This window comes from Carcharhinus amblyrhynchos, chromosome 14 (genome assembly GCF_965287045.1).
Source record: "Carcharhinus amblyrhynchos chromosome 14, sCarAmb.v2.hapA, whole genome shotgun sequence".
Classification (NCBI taxonomy): Eukaryota; Metazoa; Chordata; class Chondrichthyes; order Carcharhiniformes; family Carcharhinidae; genus Carcharhinus; species Carcharhinus amblyrhynchos.
The window spans coordinates 76003380-76009379 of NC_137337.1; positions in this window are offsets into that span (position 1 = coordinate 76003380).

Genomic DNA, 6000 nt, shown 5'->3' on the forward strand with positions numbered 1-6000 from the left:
TTTCCTCCTACACTCCAAAGATGTGCAGGTTAGGTGGATTGGCCATGCTAAATTGCCCCTTAGTGTCAGGGGGACTAGCTAGAGTAAATGCATGGGATAGGGACTGGGTAGGATTGTGGTTGGTGTGGACTCAATGGGCTGAGTGGCCTCCTTCTTCACTGTTGAGTTTCTATCATTCTATGATCAACACACCCAATTTCATAGAATCATTGAATCCCTACAGTGCAGGAACATAAGAACTAGGAGCAGGAGTAGGCCATTTGGCCCCACAAGCCTGCTCCACCATTCAATAAGATCATGGCTAATCTTTTCAGCTCCACTTACCCGCCCTTAATTCCTTTACTGTTCAAAAATCTATCTATCTTTGTCTTAAATAAGAAAGAGGTCATTCGGCCTGTCAAGCCACACCAGCGACAACCCCACCCAGGTCCATTCCCCATAACCTTGTGAATTTACCCCGCTAATCTCCCTGAAACTAAGGGGCAATTTATCATGGCCAATCAACCTCACCCGCACATTTTGGACTGTGGGAGGAAACCGGATCACCCGGAGGAAACCCACGCACACATGGGGAGAACACGCAAACTCGACACAGACAGGCACCCAGAATCGAACCTGGCTCCCTGGCAGCAGAGCTAACCACCTGCCCCAACCCACAACTTCTGTTGTTGAAGCTAAAAGCAGAAGAAACAGGAGCTGGAGAAGATAGAGTCATAGAGGTTTACAGCATGGAAACAGGCCCTTTGTCCCAACTTGTCCACGCTGCCCTTTTTTTTCCCCCTAAGCTAGTCCCAATTGCCTGCGTTTGGCCCATATCCCTCTATACCCATCTTACCCATATAACTGTCTAAATGCTTTTTAAAAGACAAAATTGTGCCCGCCTCTACTACTGCCTCTGGCAGCTTTTTCCAGACACTCACCACCCTCTGTATGAAAAATTGCCCCTCTGGACCCTTTTGTATCTCTTCCCTCTCACCTTAAACCTATGCCCTCTGGTTTAGACTCCCCTACCTTTGGGAAAAGATGTTGACTATCCAGCTAATCTGTGCCCCTCATTATTTTATAGATCTCTATGAAATCACCCATCAGCCTTCTACACTTCAAGATAAAATGTCCTTGTGGCTCCTCGCAAACCTAATCTCTCCTTTCACCTTTTTTTATGCTGTCCTTCCAAATGCGCGTGGACCATTTCCCCGAGCGAAGCAAACTAGAAGCAAACAACTTCCGCATCCTGAATTCTGAACAAGTTCGATGGTTGTAACCTCGATTTACCTTTCTGGTAGGATTCAAACTGAGGGACAAAGTGAATTCATTGGAAAAAGCTCAGAATTCCTTTTGAATTATAATGCTCAATGTCCTTTCTTTTAAGTGAAAACATAAAGCCTGAGGAATCTGAAATAACAGTAGCTCAACTTCAGACCAGGAAGACTCTTGCACACAAAAACATTGGCTTCACATTCTGTCCCTGGCTCCCCATCAAGTGAACAAGGCAACATTAAACCCCAGTGTGATGTCCTGAATTTGCTTTTCTTGGATTAGACGGCAAAGGGAAAACTTGCCAAGGCCTATTTTTGATTTAACATATGTAGCAGTAGTGAGCAAAATGTAATCAGGGAGTTCAAAACAGCAGCATCACACAGGATGGGATGCCTGACTGCAGACCACCCTGCAGCCTCCACGCAGGAGACTGTACCCTCCAAAGAGGGATATGGGGAACTCTTACCTTGCACAAAACATACCTCAAGAATCACCTTCCAAACCCACCAGCATCTGGAAGGACATGAGCAGCGGGTACCTGCTGTTCTCCTCCAAGTCACTCACCATCCATGAATTGGAAATATATTGTTGTTCCTTCAATTTCGTTGGGTCAAAATCCTGGAACTCCGGCTGTGAGATCTGCCTGACCTTCTGAAGAGGAGCAAGAGGTGCCCTCTCTTCCTCAACCAATATCTCCAATGCTGCTTTGGGAAATGAATATGCCCTTGCTGTTATTCAACTTGGCATCAAAGTGCTACAAGCTAAGCCAACCTTAAGATGATGCATTCCACTTTAAGAAATCCATGCCTCGTTTTACAGGATGCTGAGTTTGGTGTTCAGTTGTCCTGTGTTTGATTAAGTGAGTCTGTTTCCTATTGATGTTCATTGTACTTGATTGGTTAAGCCTGGGCATGGACTCAGAGAAAAAAACATCAGCAAACTGAAGTAAGGATCTGGAAGCCAGAGCTGGAGCATGGAGAAGACATTTTAATGCATTGTAAATAAAATCTGTAGCGCACATTGACGTTGGTGTCATTCCTGCATAGCTCCAATACATATTATATACAACACTGAGGCTGCTTGAGATCCCAACTCTCACTGGCAAGCAATTCATCAACAGTGTGTCACCACAGTGGTTAGCATTGTTGCCTCAGAGCGCCAGGGATCCAGGTTCAATCCTGACCTTGGGTCACTGTCTGTGCGGAGTTTGCACAGTCTCCCTGTGTCTGCGTGGGTTTCCTCTGAGTGCTCTGGTTTTTCTCTCCCCAGAAATGTGCAGGTTAGTTTGATATGCCCTGCTAAATTGCCTCTTAGTGTCAGGAGGGCTAGCAGGATGAACATTTGGGCACAGGAATAAAGCTTGGGTGGGATTGTTATCGGTGCAGTCTCAATGGGCTGAATGGCCTCCTTTTGCACTGTAGGGATTCTACATGACAACTCGGGGCGGTGCATCTGTGATAGGATAATGAGGCCCAATCGTAAAATGGTTCAGGCCTCTGATATTTATTAGTGAGCAAATAACGTTAAAAAGCATCTGTAGATGTGTTGATTGCTTGCTGATCTTTCACTGTAAGAAATCCAGCAATCATTAGATGGATTCTCAGAAACTTGAAGAAGGATGTTTATCAAATGGCAGCAATATTGCCAAAAATAAAATCATTACCAACGAACGCCAAGTATTATCTGCACTTTGTACACATAAGCATTAGTCAAGCTTTTGAATGAGGGTAATTGTTCTGAGGGATTATGTGCTAAGCTGACCAGTGCTATGATTCCCTATTCAGTCAGCTACTGGTAGCTGGCTCATGAGCAATGCTGACTGTATTGTCAGAATGGAAGCCTTTGCCAGGCATTGTGAGTGGAGGCCTAAATAAGGAAGTTCACCTCTGGTTTGTGGCACTGGTAGGTTTTATCAGGGAGTATTTCACTGCAATGCAGAGCTACAAGTTCAGAGTGGTCTCTTGTCAAAGGCCACCACCCCCACTCCACCCTGTGGCTCAGGGTCCCCTTGGCCACCTCTGCCTATAGAAAATAATGCAAAAACCAATCAAATGAGTTCCAACAGCCATTTCCAAAAAAGACAATTTTACGTTTCATGTACCAAACATCATGGAAATTACTGAAGGGTTTGGTGGGGAGGGTGGCATGGTGGCACAGTGATTAGCACTGCTGTCTCAGGGACTCAGGTTCAATTCTGGCTTCAGGTGACTGTCTGTGTGGAGTTTGCACATTCTCCCTGTGTCTGTGTGGGTTTTCTCCGGGTGCTCAGGTTTCCTCCCACACTCCAAATATGTACAGGTTAGCCATGCTAAACTGACCCTCAGTGTCAGGGGGGCTTGTAGGGTAAGTACATGGGGTGACAGGGATAGGGCCTGGCTGGGATTAAGGTTGGTGCAGACTTGATGGACTGAATGGCCTCCTTCTGCACTTTTGGGGTTCAATGGTTTCTTCACTGTTGCCTCACAGTATCAGGGACCCGGGTTCAATTCCAGTTTCAGGTGACTGGCTGTGTGGAGTTTGCACATTCTCCCTGTGTCTGTGTGGGTTTCCTCCGGGTGCTCTGGTTCCCTCCCACACTCCAAAGATATGCAGATTAGGTAGATTGGCCATGTTAAATTAACCCTTAGTGTCAGGGGGGCTAGTAGGGTAAATACGTGGGGTTAAGGGGATAGAGGTTGGGTGGGATTGTTATTGATGCAAGCTCAATGGACCGATGGCCTCCTTCTGCACTGTAGAGATTTCACAGATTTGGAGGAAACTACACGTTTTCAGGCAGTACTATAACACAACAAAAGGAATGTCCCTGAAGAATATAATAGATTAGTTTAATGAAATCCTGACCTCAGTCTGCTATGCGCCAGTCAAAAACAATAATATTTTCCTTTTTTTCAGTGCCTTCAATGTAAAAAGGAATCTCAGAGCACTTTGCGGAGGCATAAGAGCAGATTGAAGAGCCAAAGAAGGGGATAGTTATTTGGTGGTACAGAACTTGATATTGCTGGAAAAGGAGATATGTTGTCAAAAGGAGATATCTTGCACTCATCAGGACAGCTCACAAGAAATTACCAACAATAAAGAGGGAAGAACAATTTCTACTGCATTAGAGGAGACTGCTGATTGGTTGGAAAGTGAATTGGTTGCCATGGAGACTGCAGCATGGAACAGTCAACTGCCCAGCTTTGTTCAGATTTAAGTCAGACAGGTCAAGTCTGATTGGTGAAGACATTGCCCTGGAGAATGAACCACGCAATGACTTTTCCCCAAGGGTTTTCATTTGTTGGGGTTTTTATCAGAGATTTCATAATGCCAAAACTTCAGCTAATACAAAGACTCGCAGAGTTAGTATCCTGGGTTAAAGGTGAATCTTTATTTGACCAACGACCACGAGGGGAGATAGCACTGGGCAGTCCAATGCCTCCCTAGACAAGAAGGCCCTGAGCATTCCAATATCACTCTGAGATTATCGTACATCCGTCAAAGCAATTATATATTTCCCAAGTTCACTTTTCCCGCCTTCCCGTTAGCTATGAACCAATCATCATTAGTACGAATCAATCACTGATATGGACCTTAGCCAATTACATTCTACCCTCTGACATCATGGGATTTCATTGGTCCATTAAACCCGAAAGTTCCTTCCTCCTGTTGTTTAGCAACTCCTGATGCTTAGCTATAGGGTTCAAAGATCCCGTTCTCACCAACTCCCAATTATGTCCGTTGTCGAGTCAGACAGTTAATATTCCCACGTCTGAGAAGCGCTGTCTTATCAATACATATCATAGAATTCCTACAGTGCAGAAGCAGGCCGTTCAGCCCATCGAGCCTGCATCAACAACAATCCCACCCAGGCCCTATCCCCATAACTCCATGTATCTACCCGAGCTGGTCCCCATGGCATGGAGGGGCAGTTTGACAAGGCCAAACAACTTAACCTGCACATCTTTGGAGGGTGGGAGGAAACCGGAGCACCTGGAGGAAACCCACCCAGACACTGGAAAGCATGCGGACTCCGCACAGATAATGACCCAAGGCCGGAATCGAACTCGGGTCCCTGGTGCTTTGAGGCAGTTGTGCCACTGTGCTGCCCACATTGAACAGCTCTATTCATAGTATGGCGAAATACTGTCTGTAACTTATGCTGATAAGAACACACACATTCTGTAGTTACAGTGTTCCAAAGAATATAGTTTGTCCCGCTAAGCCTGCATCCCACCATGCCCTTAGAGCAGCCTGCTTTTTGGCTAAAGTGTACTTAAAAATACATCTGAAATACATTTTAAAATCCAAAATACATACTTAAACCAGAAATACTTGTTCAAATCTCTTATTTGTTTATATATCTTTATGTGGATGTGCCAGCGTTGGACTGGGGTAAACACAGTAAAAAGTCTGACAACACCAGGTTTTACTCCAACCAATTTATTTGATAGTAAACTCACTAGCTTTCGGGGTTAGCCCCTTCATCAGGTGAATGGAGAGTTCTGGCCTCAGACAGAGCATATAAAGCACAGACAGTTTACAGATTACTGATTAGAATGCAAATTTTTACACCTAACCTGCTGTTCAAGTCTTAAAGTGGCCGACAGTGTGAGTGGAAGGAGCACTGATCACAGGTTAAAGAGATGTGTATTGTCTCCAGACAGTACAGTGAGTGAGGCTTTGCAAACCCAGGCAAGTCATTCTAATCAGTAATCTGTAAACTGTCTGTGCTTTATATGCTCTGTCTGAGGCCAGAACTCTCCA